Source organism: Camelus ferus, chromosome 26 (assembly GCF_009834535.1).
Source record: "Camelus ferus isolate YT-003-E chromosome 26, BCGSAC_Cfer_1.0, whole genome shotgun sequence".
Taxonomy (NCBI): Eukaryota; Metazoa; Chordata; class Mammalia; order Artiodactyla; family Camelidae; genus Camelus; species Camelus ferus.
The window spans coordinates 22,453,506-22,472,830 of NC_045721.1; the positions used below are offsets into that span (position 1 = coordinate 22,453,506).

The 19,325-nt window shown below is 40.6% G+C and overlaps 1 long non-coding RNA gene across 1 annotated transcript in view; it reads right to left on the bottom strand.

Moving 5' to 3' along the window:
* LOC116660048 overlaps window positions 1-19,242 on the bottom strand; it is a 44,926-nt gene extending 25,684 nt beyond the window's left edge. Inside the window, exons 1-2 of the long non-coding RNA XR_004315401.1 lie at window positions 19,079-19,242; window positions 16,330-16,534 (exon numbers count right to left, since the gene is read on the bottom strand). This is a non-coding gene — a long non-coding RNA (uncharacterized LOC116660048). The remainder of the gene's footprint in view (window positions 1-16,329; window positions 16,535-19,078) is intronic.
* Between the last annotated feature and the right edge of the window lie 83 nt (window positions 19,243-19,325).

The window sequence follows — 19,325 nt, forward strand, 5'->3', positions numbered from 1 at the left end:
TAGGCTTCATCTTAACCAGTTTCCTTCCATTTATCCTCAATAGTCATTGACCTCGAAATGTCACCAAACCTGTAAAAACAGATGAAGAACCTTGGAAGATGGGATAAAACTTTATAGTGTTCTAGAATAAATTGTTGAACTGATGGGAACTTTTTTTAAAAGTTTGTTAAGATCAAACAAATTATATAGATATGAGATTATAACTTGACAGAACATAGGTCACAGTGTTGCAAATCCACACCTTTGTGTTTTTAAAAAATAAGCAAGAATGATGAAGAAATGACTCTTTAAGCTCCTCAGAGCCCTACTTTACCTGTAGTGTAGGTCTCACAACTAAGAATGGCCTAGAAAATGTGGTGAGTTTAGATAATAGTACTATGATGGTTAGAAGGTTAGTAATTACATAGATCAGCACTTCAAAGATGAATGAATGAAAGGAATTTTAGTGACCCTGTTAACACTTAAAAGGTGCTGTGACGAGCAGGACTGAGTGAGTCTGTGTGGCTTAAGTTGATTTCATATAATTCTGGAAAGATTTACTTATGTCTAAACCAGTTCTGCCTTTCTGTGAGCAAAATCCATTTCCTCTTGTCCCATCTCCAGGGTATATAAGGTCGTGGAAACTGCCCTTTGTTGTTCAGGAATTGTTTTTAAAGTACTTGAGTACCATTTAGGTAACCTTCCTCAAATCAAAGCCACTTCTCTGACCTCCAGTACCCATGTTAGTAGCTAAGTGGTTCTGCTGCCTTTTGCTCGAGCCTTTGCTCGATCATCTTCCAAAGGACCCTCCGCAGATTCTTTGCAAAATATAAAAGGCTTTGACTTAAGGGAAAGTAACTGGGGAATTATTAATCTAGCATATTTAATATATTCTAAGCATAATCACTTCTTTGGTTGGTTGTTTAAGGGGAAAAGAGTACACACATGTGTACATTACGTGTTTGTGCATTTTGAATCCTGCTTGTTTATCAGATATTGTTACATAATATGTTATAACGCAATATGATACTTTGGAAGCAGTATCATTTACCATAGAAGGATGTGGTTTCTGTAATCAGGCATTATGAGTTTGTATCCTGGCTGTGTCCCTTATTAGCGATAAGAATTTGAGCAAGTTATTAATTTGACCTCTCTGGGTCTCATTTCCTCATCCATACAGTGTGGATAATGATAGTACTGAGAGGATTGAATAAATTAACACAGGAAATGTTTAGAACAGTGCTGGGCTCACAGGAAGTACACAACAAATGGTAGCTGTTCATCATCACGGTCATTTTTGTGTGAATATCGGAACCTACTGACATATTTAGGCACCACTGGGTATCACAGCTCCTGGTACATTCCCTAACTGGAAACCAAACTCGCACCTCAGGCAGGACAAACTAAAAACACCACAAATTCCTTCCCTGTTGTAGAAGGTCTGACTCCACAACCTGTCCCTTCACAGAAACACCAGATTCACTTGGGTAATTTCACCATTCCCCACTTTCCTGATATTTCACAATATAACACAGGGATTACATCAATATCCATGATCATTTCAAGTATTTTTAAACATTCACTAATTCAGGAGATTCCCCACGCATCTCCCATTTTTCAAAAGAAATAATTCTCACAAAAGTGAACAGCCGAGGTCACAGAAAATTCATTTCCCTTACACTCTTCCCACCCAGTCTATCACATCTTGTTGTAAAGAAGAGATACTTGCCGTCCCTGAAGGGTTTTGGGGCAACCTGGTGACATCAGTAAAATTAATTTTCTAAGTCACATCGTGAAACCTCTAACACCAAGTGGTAGCAACTTTCAGTTTTTCATTTGTCTACACTTCATGGTATAAAAGCATGTACTAAAATTACTTTTTTTAAAGAATGCAAAATTGAAAATAACAAAAAGGGAATTAGTCTAAAATTAAACAACCGTGCACAGTTCAAGTCTGAAAATAAAATAAGAGGTGCAGTGTGAGTTTCAAATCCTTATAAATTTAGAATTTTTGTAAACTTCGTTTTCTCCTGCTGTTTCTCGTCTCATGATTTCTATGACCTCAAGGCCCGCCTTTCATGCTCCAGGGAGGTACTTCAATTGCTACTATCAGCCCCATTCAGTCCTGGGATTGGGGTATAGGGTGTGGGCACCTGTAAAATTTAAGGGATGGATTTCTTTATTTTGTATTCAAAGTATTAGTGTGGTTTTTAAAGTATATTTTCCTAAGAAATTACTAATAAATATATAATCCCAATACCAAGTCTAAAAAATCTTTCCTCTGTAAATTCTCTTACCCCAACAAACATATGCAAAAGGATTATAAATGAATTATAACCATATACTCATTGGTTTATTTGCAACCTCTCAGATACTTGGAAACAAGCTCTGAACTTAAACCCCTATTATTAAAATTAAAAGTATTTCTTAAGGATGTCTGCATTTAGAATCAAAAGGAAAATAAACCACCAAACCTGAACATACTCTGTGGCGGTTAATTTTAGGTGTCAACTTGACTGGACCCCGGGATGCCCAGATGCTGGTCAAACATTTCTGGATGTGTTGGGGAGGGTGTGTCTCGAAAAGATTAGCACCTGAAGAGAAGAGACCAAGAGATCGACCCTCACCTTAACATCCAATCCCTTGAGGGTCCAATGGAACTCTGTCTTCTGGAGCTAGGAAGTCCATCCTCTTCTGCCCTCTGACCTCAGAGCTCCTGGTTATTAGGCCTTCAGGCTAGGACTGCATTACACCACTGACTTTTCTGGTTCTCCAGCCTGTGGGCAGATTGTGGGACTTCTCAGCCTCATGAGCCAATGAGCCAATTTGTATAATAAATCTCTCCTATCTACCTATTTATCTATATCCTACTGGTTATGTTTCTCTGGAGAACTCTGACCAGGACATCTACATTGGAAGTTTTCATGACTGTGCTTATCTGTGTTTTTTGGTTTCCCACATACTCCCCCAAGATTTTCTCTAAACACACTTTGAAAAGATAATCATGAAAACCATCTTTACTGAATAATTTCTCTACACATACATTCACTTTTTGTGTGTTAAAATTAGAAAATGCAGCTCCCAGAAGGAAGTTCCATCTAGAGATAAAAGGTTAATTTTTCCAGTCAGGAGCCACAGAAGAGAATAAAGCAAATTTATTTTAAAGAAAAAGGAAGCTATTTTATTTCAACGTTAATCAAATTATCTGACAGCTAACATCCATTAATATATACCATAACTCCATTCTTCTCAGTAATGAATATATCCCAGTGTTATTTGCTTAAGAAAAAGTAATCTATAGAACATACACTAAGACACTGCAATAAGTTAGAATAAAAGTCTGTTCCTCTGAAGATGTTAAAAATTAAGTTCATACTTTCAGATAGTTATACATGGAAATGCCTGAAGACACTGAAGTAGCCTAATTTTTCGAGGTCGTTTTCTTCCTGAGGACTCTGTGATTAACCACACATATAAAAAGTCAAGGCAGCATTTTAAGATCCCTCTCTTTAAAACATTTTTTATTGAAGAAGGGGTGTACTTGAGTACAGCAATGACTATTGTGAAGAATTGTGTTGCTTTGTAATATTTCACATACACACAGACAGAATGAGTCTGGAAACAGGCTAATTACCACCTCCACCGTCCTAGCCTTCACAGAGCACCTGATTTTCCTTCTCATTGTTCAGACAGACGAGTGACGCCAGGCAGCTAGACTGCAGATGGCCCCTGTACACAGATAATGTGAAGGAGACTGAAAAGCCTCATTCTCTTTAGCTAGTTTGTTTTATTTCAAAGAAAATGAAATGGCCCAACAATTTTCTGTTTGGTTTTATTTTGGCCAATGCTATAATTGAAAGTATAGAACCGATCAATGACACCTCTGGTTGAAATTTATTTCTGAGGACTTTCCCCAAGGAGTGATTTCTGAGGAATAATATGCAGCCTTCAATTTACTTTCTCACAACTGGATATGAAGTTAAATCCCCGGCTGGAATTTAACCACCCAGAACCAAGCACCAGATGGCTGATCTGCACCTCAGCCCGACAGCTGTGTCCTGATATGCACAGCTGGTCTTCACATTTGAATGACAATATTTAAATGATAACATTATGTAATGTAGAAAAATGTGTGTGCATAGCACAGATCTTGGAAACTAGATTGCACAGTCGCTCCTAATAGCAAACGCACAGACTCAATGGCTAATTCTCATTCCTTCCATTTGTGTTGATGGGTCTTGGCTGGAGATAAGAGTTTACTGCCACAGGGAAGTGTTCCAGTGCCATTCATATTATGCTACTATCTGCCCGTAATGACTCTCCTGGGTCCTCACCATTTTAAATTTTTCCTTCGCATAAAAATAAACACAACATAGTTTCCATTGTGAAGCTGGAGGCTTTTAGAATTTTGTGATAATTAATAGATATTGCATTCTGCCAAGACAACGGAATTCAATGGTACTTGGTAGAAAGCAGCTGCTATAGAAATTCTTCAACAATTTGGGGATTTATTATTTTATTGGGGGCGGGGAATGTTATTATGCACTTTCTAGTTGAGTCACAAATATCAGATCAACAAACATAACAAAGTGAATACCAAAATTCAGCACTTAAAAAAAGACACATGAAGGACAACTCTCAAAGAAAATATATTTGAATACATTTCAGACACAAGAGAAAAATTTGACATATTTCAAATGAGAGATGGATGAATGAATGTGCTAGACTTTAAGTAATAAAATATATAGTGGCAAGTTTACTATTTTCATGATTTGACAGAGGTTCCCTGTGCTGTGGCTCAAACTTTGATGAATGTGTACACTACCCCAAGGACTCAAAGAAAACTTACCCTCAGTATACATCCAAAGTCACTGTGGCTCTAAGGGAAAAAAATTATGTTTAGTAGTAAGGAGACCTGGATATATTATCTCACTGCTAATTTTTTTTTTTTAACATTTTTTATTGATTTATAATCATTTTACAATGTTGTGTCAAATTCCAGTGTTCAGCACAATTTTTCAGTCATTCATCGACATATACACACTCATTGTCACATTTTTTTCTCTGTGAGTTATCATAACATTTTATGTATATTTCCCTGTGCTATACAGTGTAATCTTGTTTATCTATTCTACAATTTTGAAATCCCAGTCTATCCCTTCCCACCCTCCACCCCCCTGGTAACCACAAGTCTGTATTCTCTGTCTCTGAGTCTATTTCTGTCCTGTATTTACGCTTTGTTTTTGTTTGTTTGTTTTTGTTTTTGTTTTTTAGATTCCACATATGAGCGATCTCATATGGTATTTTTCTTTCTCTTTCTGGCTTACTTCACTTAGAATGACATTCTCCAGGAGCATCCATGTTGCTGCAAATGGCATTATGTTGTCGGTTTTTATGGCTGAGTAGTATTCCATTGTAAAAAATACACCCTCTTCTTTATCCAGTCACCTGTTGATGGACATTTAGGCTGTTTCCATGTTTTGGCTATTGTAAATAGTGCTGCTATGAACATTGGGGTGCAGGTGTCATCCTGAAGTAGATTTCCTTCTGGATACAAGCCCAGGAGTGGGATTCCTGGGTCATATGGTAAGTCTATTCCTAGTCTTTTGAGGAATCTCCACACTGTTTTCCATAGTGGCTGCACCAGACTGCATTCCCACCAGCAGTGTAGGAGGGTTCCCCTTTCTCCACAGCCTCTCCAGCATTTGTCATTTGTAGATTTTTGAATGACAGCCATTCTGACTGGTGTGAGGTGATACCTCATTATAGTTTTCATTTGCATTTCTCTGACAATTAGTGATATTGAGCATTTTTTCATGTGCTTTTTGATCATTTGTATGTCTTCCTTGGAGAATTGCTTGTTTAGGTCTTCTGCCCATTTTTGGATTGGGTTGTTTATTTTTTTCTTATTGAGTCGTATGAGCTGCTTGTATATTCTGGAGATCAAGCCTTTGTCAGTTTCACTTGCAAAAATTTTCTTCCATTCCGTAGGTTTCTTCTTGTTTTACTTCTGGTTTCCTTTGCTGTGCAGAAGCTTGTAAGTTTCATTAGGTCCCATTTGTTTATTCTTGCTTTTATTTCTTCTAGGAGAAAATTTTTGAAATGTATGTCAGATAATGTTTTGCCTATGTTTTCCTCTAGGAGGTTTATTGTATCTTGTCTTATGTTTAAGTCTTTAATCCATTTTGAGTTGATTTTTGTATATGGTGTAAGGGAGTGTTCTAGCTTCATTGTTTTACATGCTGCAGTCCATTTTTCCCAACACCATTTGCTGAAGAGACTGTCTTTATTCCATTGTATATTCTTGCCTCCTTTGTCGAAGATTAGTTGACCAAAAGTTTGTGAGTTCATTTCTGGGCTCTCTATTCTGTTCCATTGGTCTATATGTCTGTTTTGGTACCAATACCATGCTGTCTTGATGACTGTAGCTCTATAGTATTGTCTGAAGTCTGGGAGAGTTATTCCTCCAGCCTCTTTCTTTCTCTTCAGTAATGCTTTGGCAATTCTAGGTCTTTGATGGTTCCATATAAATTTTATTATGATTTGTTCTAGTTCTGTGAAATATGTCCTGGGTAATTGGATAGGGATTGCATTAAATCTGTAGATTGCCTTGGGCAGTGTGACCATTTTAACAATATTGATTCTTCCAATCCAAGAGCATGGAATATCTTTCCATTTTTTAAAGTCTTCTTTAATTTCCTTCATCAATGGTTTATAGTTTTCTGTGTATAATTCTTTCACCTCCTTGGTTAGATTTATTCCCAGATACTTTATTACTTTGGGTGCTATTTTAAAGGGGATTGTTTCTTTACTTTCTTCTTCTGTTGATTTATCGTTAGTGTAAAGAAATGCAACTGATTTTTGAACGTTAATTTTGTAACCTGCTACCTTGCTGAATTCTTCAATCAGCTCTAGTAGTTTTTGTGTGGACCTTTTAGGGTTTTCTATATATAGTAACATGTCATCAGCATATAATGACACTTTTACCTCTTCTTTTCCAATTTGGATCCCTTTTATTTCTTTCTCTTGCCTGACTGCTGTGGCTAGGACTTCTAGGACTATGTTGAATAGGAGTGGTGATAGTGGGCATCCTTGTCTTGTCCCAGATTTTAGTGGGAAGCTTTTGAGTTTTTCACCGTTGAGTACTATGCTGGCTGTAGGTTTGTCATATATAGCTTTTATTATGTTGAAATATGTTCCCTCTATACCCACTTTGGCGAGAGTTTTTATCATAAATGGGTGTTGAATTTTATCAAATGCTTTTTCTGCATCGATTGAGATGATCATGTGGTTTTTGTCCTTTCTCTTGTTGATGTGATGTATTACATTGATTGATTTGCGTATGTTGAACCAGCCTTGTGTCCCTGGGATGAACCCCACTTGGTCATGATGTATAATCTTTTTTATGTGTTGTTGGATTCTATTTGCTAAAATTTTGGTGAGGATTTTGGCGCCTATGTTCATCAGTGATATTGGCCTATAATTCTCTTTTTTTGTAGTGTCTTTGCCTGGTTTTAGTATCAGGGTGATGGTGGCTTCATAGAATGAGTTTGGGAGTATTCCCTCCTTTTCAATTGTTTGGAAGAGTTTGAGAAGGACTGGTATGAGTTCTTCTTTGTATGCTTGGTAGAATTCCCCGGTGAAGCCGTCCGGTCCTGGACTTTTATTTGTAGGGAGGTTTTTAATTGCTATTTCTATTTCCTTTCTAGTGATCAGATTGTTCAAGTGTTCAGATTCTTCTTGATTTAGCCTTGGTGGACAGTATGTTTCCAGAAACTTGTCCATCTCCTCTAGGTTATCCAGTTTGGTTCCATATAGTTTTTCATAATATTCTCGTATGATATTCTGTATTTCTATTTTGTTTGTTGTAATTTCTCCATTTTCCTTTCTTATTTTGCTAATTTGTGCTCTCTCTTTTTTCTTCTTTGTGAGTTTGGCCAGAGGTTTGTCGATTTTATTTAGTTTTTCAAAAAACCAGCTTTTGGTTTGGTTGATTTTTTCTGTGGTCTTGTTAATCTCTACTGTATTTAATTCCTCTCTGATCTTTATTATTTCCTTCCTTCTGCTGCTTTTTGGGGTTTTTTGTTCTTCTTTTTCTAATTCATTCAGGTGGTGGGTTAAATTGTTTATTTAAGATTGTTCTTCTTTTTTGAGGAAGGCCTGTATTGCTATAAACTTCCCTCTTATCACTGCCTTTGCTGTGTCCCATAGGTTTTGAGTGGTTGTGCTTTCATTATCATTTGTCTCAAGGTATTTTTTAATTTCTGCTTTGATTTCCTCATTGATCCATTGTTTTTTCAATAACATATTGTTTAATCTCCATGCTTTCCTTTTTTTCTCCTTTGTTTCTCTGTTGTTGATTTCCAGTTTCATGGCATTGTGGTCAGTAAAGATGCTTGAGATAATTTCTATCTTCTTAAAATTGTTGAGGTTTCTTTTGTGCCCAAGTACATGATCGATCCTGGAAAATGTTCCATGTGCACTTGAAAAGAATGTATATCCTATTTTTGGGGGGTGTAATGCTCTGAAAATATCCACCAAATCTAGTTTTTCTATTGTAGTATTTAATTTCTCTGTTGCCTTGTTTATTTTCTGTCTGGAAGATCTGTCTAGTGATGTTAATGCAGTGTTAAAATCTCCAACTATGATTGTATTCCCATCAATATCCCCCTTTATCTCTGTTAGTAATTCTTGTATGTACTTAGGTGCTCCTATATTGGGTGCATATATATTAACGAGTGTAATATCCTCATCTTGTATCACTCCTTTAATCATTATAAAATGTCCTTCTTTATCTTTCTTTATGGCCTTTGTTTTAAAGTCTATTTTGTCTGAGATCAGTACTGCAACACCTGCTTTTTTGGCTTTTCCATTTGCATGGAATATCCTTTTCCATCCTTTCACTCTCAATCTATATGTGTCCTTCTCCCTAAAGTGGGTCTCTTGTATGCAGCATATTGAAGGTTCTTGCTTTATTATCCAGTCTGCCACTCTATGTCTTTTGACTGGAGCATTTAGTCCATTAACATTTACAGTAATTAATGATAGATGTGTGTTTATTGCCATTTTGAACTTATCTTTGCAGTTGAATTGGTATATCCTCTTTGTTCCTTTCTTCTTCCTTTTGTGGTTTGGTAATTTTCCTTTGTATTATCATGGATTTTATTTAATTTTTGTGACTCCTTTGTAAATTTTTGGCTTGTGGTTACCCTTTTTTGTAAATCTATTAACCCATTACTACAACTGTTTTTATTAAACTGATAGTAACATGATCTCAAACCCATCCTACTGTTAAAAAAATTTAAAAAAGAAAGAAAAAAATATTCTATATTTCCCTGCCTCCCTCTCCCACTCTCAGTGATTTGTATGTCTTCTTTTATAATTTCATGTTTACTTTATTTGTAATTCATGAGTTATCACCTTTCCAGTTGTGTGTTTCTCATTTCTGTAGCATCCTGCTGCTTTTCTATTTAGAATAGCCCTTTCAATATTTCTTTTAGCATGGGTTTAGTGTTGCTAAACTCCTGCAGCTTTTTTTTTGTCTGTGAAACTCTTTATTTCTCCTTCTATCCTAAAGGATAGCCTTGCTGGATAAAGGATCCTAGGCTGCATCTTTTTTTCATTCAGGGCTTTGAATATATCTTGCCACTCCCTTCTGGCCTGTAGTGTTTGTGTAGAGAAATCGGCTGAGAGCCTTATGGGGGTTCCCTTGTAACTTACTCTTTGCTTTTCTCTTGCTGCCTTTAGAATCATTTCTTTATCCTTGACTCTGGCCATCTTGATTATGATGTGTCTTGGTGTGGGTCTATTTGGATTCTTCCTGTTTGGGACCCTCTGAGCTTCCTGTACTTGGATATCTGATTCCTTCTTTAAGTTTGGGGAGTTTTCAGTCATGACTTCTTCAAAAACCTTTTCAATCCCCTTTGATCTTTCTTCTTCTTCTGGGACCCCTATTATGCGAAGATTGGGACGCTTTATATTATCCCATAGGTCCCTTATGTTATTTTTATTATTTTTTATTTGCTTATCTTGTAGTTCTTCTGAATGGGTGCTTTCTATTGCCCTGTCTTCTAGATCACTGATTGTTCCTCTGCATTATCTAGTCGGCTTTGCACAGCTATTAGATCATTCCTCATCTCTGTCAATGAGTTTACCCATTCTACTTGGCTCTTCTTTATAGCTTCAATTTCATTTTTGACATATTTTATATCTCTAAACACTATCTCTTTTAATTCCTTCAGCAATTTGATCACTCCTTTTTTGAAATCTTGATCTTGTAGGCTATCGATGTCTATTTCGTTGATCTTTCTTTCAGGGGATTTCTCTTGTTCTTTTAATTGGGAAAGGTTTTTCTGCTTCTTCATCTTGCTTATACCTCTTTGGCACTGTGGTTTATGGAGTATCAGTTGTTTATTTTGGTCCTTAAGTATTTTATCTATCTAATGCCTATTTAGGAATAGAACTTAGGGAAAAAAGAAAAAAAAATAAGAGAGAGAGAGAAAGAATTTTAAAAGAAGGGAGAAAGAGGGTTTGAAAACAGTGTATAATGAATAATACAAGAGCGAGTTGAAGCAGAGTATTAATCGGGTTGAGACGTCCTTCTAAAACCTTTACAAAAAAAGGGGGGGAGATGAATAGATGTATTTGAAACCTGTGTCTAATCAATAACAGGACATCAAAACCCAAGAGAAATAGAAATGAATTAAGAAGTAAAAATTAAGAGAGTAATAGAAAATAGAACAGGTAAAAACAGATTTAAAAAAAAAACGGGGGGGGGGTGTCGGTGTTCTCCTGGAGTCTGTGTGCTTTTAATGTAAAGTCTTTCTGTCTTCGTCCTGTTTTGGAAGCTCAGCTTGCTGTTTTCAGAGGCCCTCCGTTGGCGCCCTCTTCTGTGCTGCTCCCAGCACCTGTCGGCAAACAGATCGCGCTTCCTCCTAACACTGGGTCAGGTGTAGCTCTCTTCTGCCGTGGGCGGGCGGGTCGCTGCCCCTCCGGATGCCGCAGTCAGACGTTGCAGACTGGCCAGGTAGGAGGGCGGGTCGTGCCCCCTCCCAGCACCTCGGTCAGGGGCTGTGTTCCTGCCCGAAAGGCGGGGGGGGGGCGCTCTCCCTCTACCTGCGCCGCCGGTAGCTCCGCTGCTCTGGTCGGCGCTCCGCCCTGGCCGGCGCTCCGCCCTGGCCAGCGCTCCGCAGGTGGGCTCGGGGAAGACCGAGGGACAGCCTTGTCCCTGCTCCGAGACAGAACCCAGCTCCTTGTTTGTCTTTGTGGCGCAAGTTCTCTGAGGGACCAGGATGGAAGGATCCTATCTGACCCGGGCTGCAGGCCAGTCTCAGTCTGGCCTTTGAGGCTGCTAAGCCCTTCGGTGCGGATGCAGGTTTCGCCCCCGCCCCCGCCTGGGTGCTCAGCGCCGGAGGATATGGTGGCTGTGCCTGAGCCCCGCCTCTCTTCCCCCGAAAACTTTCCGCGGGTTTTCAGAGATGGGGGTGTGCACCCTTCCCCCGAGAGCACATCAACCGTGCTGTTTTATGGAGGGCCCAGGTTGTTCTGCCCTGTGCACCCACAGCCACGGCGCGCAGCCCCTTGCGTTCCCCCGGGGCTGCCTCCGTGCAGCCGCCCCCGTCCTCCGCCCGGCTTGTGCAGCCTGGCCCTGCCCGCCGCTGCCGGCCGCATCTCAGGCTGGGTGTTGGGGGGACGCTCTGTGCCCGTTTAACTTAGTTCTGTCAGTCAAGGGCTGCTCTGTACAGATCTGAGCCTCGGAGGCTCCCCCTCCATCCCGCAGGCCTCTCAGTTGGAGAGGGGAGACCCAGCGAGCGAGCGCCAGTCCTCCTTTGCCGCTCCCTCCCCGCGGGACCCGTCCCACGCTGCTTTGCCTTTTGTTATTTCTTTTTTCCTTTTCTCCTACCAGATTTTTGGCGTCTTTATCTTTTGAAGAGGGCGATGTTATGTCGGAGTTCTGCAGGTGCTCTGGTTGGCTGAGTGGGTCTGTAGATGTGGGTCTTGGTGTATTTGTGGGAGAGGGTGACCTGCGAGCGTCCTTCTACTCCACCATCTTCTCTGTCTCTCTCACTGGTACTTTTAATAATGATGAGTTTGGTCATGTCAGCTAACTTCCATAAACTTCAATCTCTTCATCTACAAAATGGGGGCCATAGATGAGATCAGACATGTGAATATGTTCTGGAAACTGCTATGAAACAGAAGAAGGCGGTATGACCATGATGCTGTGTGGTTCTCCAGTGGTACTCCCCCCCTCACCAGGGTGCTGAGGAAACCGGAATATGAAACCCAGGAGTAGCAGCCAGAGGCCTGAAGATCACTGTCATGATAAATCAAGGTGGAGTCAGAGGATATCCCCTCACTGTGAGTCCAGTAGTTTTCCTCGCAGGAAACCCAGAAGAAGCCGACCTTCCCGGGCAGACACAACCAGGCACAGAGCAAGGTAGGGAGTCCAACCTCGTGAGCAGCTCAGGCTCCAGAGAGATAGGTGAGTCTGTCCAGTCTAGTCTTCCCTAACTCATCACTCAGATAAGTCACTCAGAGCAGAGGTGTGGAGAAGTCAAGGGTTCAATGAATAGTCTAAACGTGAGAAGGAACAGAAGCACTCAGGAGAAAGGATCTCCCCCTAACTTCCTCCTCTGACTCTCCTCCTTGGAGGAAGGTGCACTTAGAAGGAGTGACTTCTGATGAAGGACTTCGATGAAGCCATGCCCTCAACCCCAGCAACCACTCCGGTGAATATGAGACCATGGCGAGTGATTAGATCCTGTCTCCTAAGGCACAGACATGTGTCCAGGCAGCACACTAATTAAATCAGCCCCAGGTCACTCTGTGCCCAAAGCCAGAAAGGGAGCTCTTATCCCACTTCCCACCCTGAGTTGTGTCTGGTCACGCCAGCCAACGCAGCTGGCCACACCTGGGTACCAAACCTACCTCCTTCTCTCCCTTACACCACGTATCCACACCACAAGCAAGTCTACAGGATTTTCCTTAGAAACTCATCTAGAATCTCACCCTTTCTCATCACCTTCGCCAGGCACGTCCCACCCAGGCAACCCCACCACACTGCTTTATTTCTCTCCAGGGCTTCCCTGCTCTTTAACATTCTACATATTTGGGTGGTAGTTTAGATAAATTCCATCAGAGTAGGAACCTCTCTGTTTGGTTCATCACTGTATCTACACCACATAAAAACATTCCCAAGACATATAAGCAACCAGTAAATACTTTGGAAAAGAAGAAAGGGAAGGAGAGGAGAGGGAAGAAGAGGGAAGGAGGAAGGAAGGAAGGAAGGCAGGAAACAGAAGTGGGGGAGTAGGAGGTAAGGAAAGAAGAAAAGAAAAAGGGAAGCGTTGTTGGGGTTTCTAAGGCTAAGTCCACTGCAGATTGTAAGTTTCTTCCTCAACTGGAGGACTGAACCTGACTTCGAAGCCTAGAATGTAACAGTCAGCATTTGTGAAAAGATCTGTGGCTGTTGATTACCATTTCCTTACCTTCCCACTCTCTGTCCCACCCTGGCATCCACCCAAATGGGAACTCTACCTTCACGAGAACTTCCAGTTACTCAAAACCCTCCTCTCACCCAACCTGTTGACTCTCCATTAAACACACACACACACACACACACACCCATTCACCAAGGTACAAACTGACATGATTGTTACAGTGATGAATTGGTACATTTGTTCATATGAGAATATTTTCCCACTTAAATCATGATCAACAAAAAAGTATTATTTTAAGTGGTAAGAGTACTTGCTGTGAGTCATTTTTTTTAGAATTGTGCTTTTATTGTTAAATTCTTCATTAAAACCATCTGTGACATTAGCCAACGATGTCAAAGTGATGTTTAAAGTGGTAGGAAGACACCATGAAGTTTGTTCTGTTGTCCCCAGCCTTTATTATTGTAATGGATCACACTCATGAAGACATCATAACATTATAAACAACTGTCATAGAAGCAGATTCCACCAGGTAGAATGGTCTCCTATATTCTTGTTACGATGACTGTATTATGGCAGTGGCCCAGGATTAAAATGAACTGAAGCTATGTTGTTCATAATTTATTTTGAGAAGAAATCACTTAACAGGACAATAGTCTACTACGGAATCTTGGTCCTGGAAGTCACCAAGATGACTTTTAAAGGTTAACAAGCCAAAAAAAAAAAAAGTTTGTAACTGCATCTCCTATGATTTGACAAACCGGTTTACAGGCTTGAACCCCCAAAATACATTTCAGAAAGGAAGAATACTTTCTTATTTCGAGAATAATAAGATGACACTTATTTCTGCATAATGAGTCTATGTCCAGAATGCACAATCAGGTAGTATCATCCAGTGTCCCAGGATCAATGTAAAAATGGACGTAAATGAGAAACGCCATACCACAAACCTCTACCGTTAGCAACAATCATTCCTTGCGAAACTGACAAGAGCATACGCCAATCAAAGAAATAACCGGTATTTAGACAAGCCAGGTAGTAGTTCAGCGGGGCGTTTTTGAACAAGAAATTATTATTTCAATGCCAAGTCACGCTCACAGCTTTGAACGAGCAGCAAAACATGGAAATGTTTCTCCAATGGATTTCACAGCATCAGTGCAAAAGCCGGAGGGGATGGCTTAGTTTTTTAAGCCTCAGATTTGAAATACCTAGACTCCCTGCAACTACAGCCTTAAATCCTCTGTGGAACCACAGCTTCAAATGCTATCAGGAGACTCAACTCTTCATCCTTCTGAGACTGATACATTGAAAGCCATGAAGTTTAGAGGAAATGGAGGGGAGCTTGCACCCCCCACACACACAACCCCACACAGGAAGGCTCTATTTGTAACATCATTTAAGGTTCCATCTGAGGCTGGCTCCTCGGTAAGGCTTGAGGATGCTGTTTTTAAGACATGCCAGAAATCTCACAACCCCTGCCACGGATCCTTTTTATAAATGCTTAAACCAAATTTTAGTAGATGGAAACATTCTTTTTAATTCCCATTTAAGACAGTCAAGAAAATTCTAAGTGCTGTCTTTAAAATGCATTATAGGTATCCAGCCAACTCTTTATTATTCCCGTGGAAAATTCTGAATGTCAAATTGATTTCTTTGCACTGCTTTGTATGTTTCTGGACTGCCTCCTCCCTGACATCAATTGCTTGGTAAATGCCAACTGAACAATAGAATTTTATTCATTTTTTTGTAGTACTCTACCATTCTCTCACATCTCCTAACTCACTACCCTAACTTCACAAGGAAGAACACTATTATTTTCTCCATCTCACCAGAGGAGGAAAATTCGGCCAGAGAAGATTACACGAATTGCCCTACATTTTAAAATCCAGACCTTGAGAATCCTCCTGAAGTATTGCTAGTTATAAGTAAGTTCCACTTAGAAACATTAGCATTTTACCAAAGAAAGTTCTGTAATGCATTCTAAACTTAAATAAAAATAATGTATAATGAATTATTTGGATTGCTCAGTGATGCTACATATTTCTACTGTTATATATACTTAATGATTTAAAAGAATAAAGAATTGGAGAGGATGCTGGGAAAACTGTGGACCCTTTGTTCAAGGTCTTCTACCTAATTGACTGACAGGTGTCCCTTCATTTAGATTTACCTCAAAATAAAACATAAGGATCCAGTGATATGCAAACCCAAAAGAAAACCTGAGAGTAATAGGAGGTGACTTCTAGGACTAAAACTCAAACTATTCTCCAAGTGTTAGTCAAAGAAGTTTTCGTAAACCTCATAGTTCCTACCAAGTTAATACTTTACAAGTCCAGATAGATTTACAGATGCTCTTGAAAACTATCTGATGATGTGGCTTCCCTTGAAAATGTAGGCAAATATCCCAGGGCCCCAAAGGTTCATGCTTGGCCATCTGCCCAAGCAACCGAGCTATCAAAATGAGCAAAGCTCCACTTCACCACACTAAGGGTTTACTTAATTACAGTTTCGGCTCTCCCAGAAATGGAATCTTAAACCAGTCAATCAGGAATCGCCTGATCAGTACTAGCTGGGTTATCTGCTTGATAGACCCCAGAGGTCCCCTAAGGGAAAGCAACCTTGAAACAACCTACCTGCTTTTTTGCCGGCGTAACCACCTCGTTCCTACTCCGTTCCACCTATAAGTTTTCATTTTGTGCAGCCCCTCGGAGCTGCTTTCTACCTGCTAGATTAGTTGCTGCCTGATTTGAATTGATTTTTGCTCAAATAAATTTTAAAAAATTTAATATGCATCAGGTTATCTTTTAACAGTTCTGGTGCCAGGAGAGTTCAGAACCGACGGACACTCCTGACCGCACCCCCCCGCCACCAGCCCCCGTGCCCAGGAGCAAAAAGCAAGGAAACATGGTACCTTCTGAGCCCCCGAGCTTGGGCTGTCTCACTGGCTCTGAAGGTCGTGGGCAAGTCCCCCTCAGATCGGATCCTGAGCTTTCAGACTTCATTTGAGCATTTCTTTTGTCCGGACTGGGTCCCGAAACTGGTTGGAGTCAGGCTGGGTCTGACTTAGAAACTGGACTGGGTCTGGGGTCAGATTCTGAGTCTGACTCAAGCTGGACCTGCACCAGTACGGAGCATCAGGTGAATTAAATTTAGACATCAGGCTGATCAAGCAGATTCAACTCACCAAAGATAATCTCCAATTATAGTGGCCACTTTTAACCTAGACAAGCTAATCCATGTAGGGGTGCCCTAGAGGAAAGGGGGTCTCAGCCAGGCATCATCAGAAACAGTGGAGGAAACGTTATGTTTCCTCCTCTACAGTTTCTGGGGACCAGGGGGAAACCCCCTGGGACACCCCCACTTGTTCCAGAGCCTGCAGATGGGATCCTGGGGAAACTGGCAAAGTGAGCTGGCAAAGAGAGGGTTTCTACCAAAGTCAGTTTTCCCCCACCTCTACTGTGGTCCTGGTAGACAGAAAGGTCAAATTCCACAGTGTCCCTTCCTTTCCAAATCTAGACTGGCAGGAAAAAGACATTTGTGAGAATTAGATCTTTGAATTGTGACTTGTGACTTAGCTATCAGGCGTGTTTGTTGGGCCTTTCTCTGCCAGGGACAACTGTGCTGCTTGTTTGTCTTGTTTGTGTCCTGAGAACTTGGCTTTGCAGCCACCAGGTTGGGGAGCCTCAAATATGGCCTGGCAGAGACATGGCTTGCACCCCTTTGAAGCCTGAGTCCACAGATTGTTGCCAGCTCTCGGGGGAATGTCTGAGCCTTCATTTGATTATCTTTGGGGGTGGCTCTGGAGCTTGGGAGGGTAGTAAGTTTTGTACTTTTGGGGGATGCCTCTTGCATCCAAAGAATTGTTCAGTATTGCCAGGAACATTTACTGTTTGCCCCAGGTAAAACCAGACAAGATATTCGACAGGATTTTTAAAAATTATTATTAAAGCAGCTCTGTGGTGAGAAGCTGACCAAATTGGAAGATGGTGTTTAGAGACTGTTAGCAACTTTTTCTAGGTCTTCTCCTCTAAACTGAAACTATGTCCCCAGAGGGAAAGAAAAATATTCTGAAGCCTTTGTGGAAGGATTTACTTAAACATTCCAAAGACCCACAGCTCTAAATCTAAAATGTAGGAATCTGTGATTTCCATTTTAGTTGAAGATATTCTCCCTGATAGAGAAGCACATTGGGGGTAAGTAGTTGGACAGGTGGGTCGGCCTCTTGGAATCTTTCAGATTGCAACCCAATTACTTGAGGAATTAAAAACATCTGTACTTGTGTTTCAACTCGTTTCCACAAAACAGAAATATGACTCTAGAAACAATTTAAAGCACATTCATCCTTTTTTTTTTTTTTTAAGCCAATCCCTAAACCTCTCCAATTTAGCTCAAAACACCTGGAGATTTTGTAAATGACCTGGACATAGGGAACAAAAGTGCTTCTCGGTGGAACTTGCATTCTCTGTGCCTTTTGAGATGTAACTGGTCTTCTCTAGAAACCAAGTTAATTCTTAATAGAAGGAGAGAAAAAAAAGCAATGTCTATTTTGAAAACCAGGCCTATGAAAAATCTTAAAAAAGTTTCACAAATATTAGTAAAAAGCTATCTGAACAGGTCACCTTAACTTATTCCATCTGCCAGAAACACAATTTGGATCCAATGTTCTTTTATAAACTAGTGAGTTTGGCGTTATCATACCTGTCTCATGTCTAAAATTATAAAACGAAAGCTCTAAGATCTCTGCATCTGCTTGTATGTTTATGTCTATGTTTGGATGTTACACAGATGCGTGGATTTTTTTCAACCTCCAGTTAGTATTGCCAAATTTAATTTGTAAGGAGTTCTATTTAATTGCCTGAAAGACAAACATTATGTAAATCAAGTAGCCTGACAGAAATAGAGAAACTAACGCAAATGTTTTTCAAGTTCACATGATCTAGGATAATCTTTGCTAAATAAAAGCTAATTCAAGTTGCTTGATTTAATTAAAACGGGCATGTCTTCAGAGTTACCAGCATTAATTACTCTTCTACCTCAGTTTACTAAAAGTCAGGCTCGTTTTCTCTATTACAGAATTTGTCAGCGAGAACGATAACTTAAAAGCATGATTAGCTGTTTAATGTCTCATAAAATTTCCAAGAGTAAATTTAAACCTAATTGTTAGGAACATGTAAATTAAAAAGACACAAGTAAAAGGTTATAAACTAACTTTCCAACAATAATTATGCTTTACTTTATATGTCTACTTAAAAAGCTTCCAAAATCTTTAACATGCCTCAGTTCACCTTTCAACAAGGTAACGTCTCCATTCCGCCTTTTTTCAACATTTATTAAGCACCTAATGGTGCCAGGCACGAGATAAAACACACTCAGAAAGGCACGGAGGCAGCTTCCCGCCCTGGAGGTGCGGGAAGGTGCCCTTCAGTGAGCTGCGCAGAGGGCTGGTCCCCGCTTCCCGCGTTTCTCCTCTACCCTCACCTCAGGGATTTATAACGAGAGGACGTCCTACCAAGAGCTGCTGTGGAGGGACAACCGAAGGCGCGGCTGGGAGAAACCTAAACACACCCGGTGGCAAGCGGGCCGCTTCACCTCACTCGGCAAGCACCCCCGGCCTCCAGGCCGGGCCCCCACAGAGCACGGGGTGGGTTCGCCAAACTTACCAACTTCAACTTTTAATATGTGAAAACTCCTAAGTGAAAGTCAAACTTAAAAGTTCCTAGGGTCGTGCAACCCACGGCTGCGTAATTTCACACTAATTTTCAGCCCAATGTTAAACAAGAAACCCGGCGTAGGGCCTAAGAAGCGCCTCAGCACGGACGCCGGGGATGAAACCTCCCGTGGGCCCCAGGAAACCACGTCTCGCGAGAGTTGAGGGGAGTGGGACCACGCCCCAAGGGGTGGGCGTGG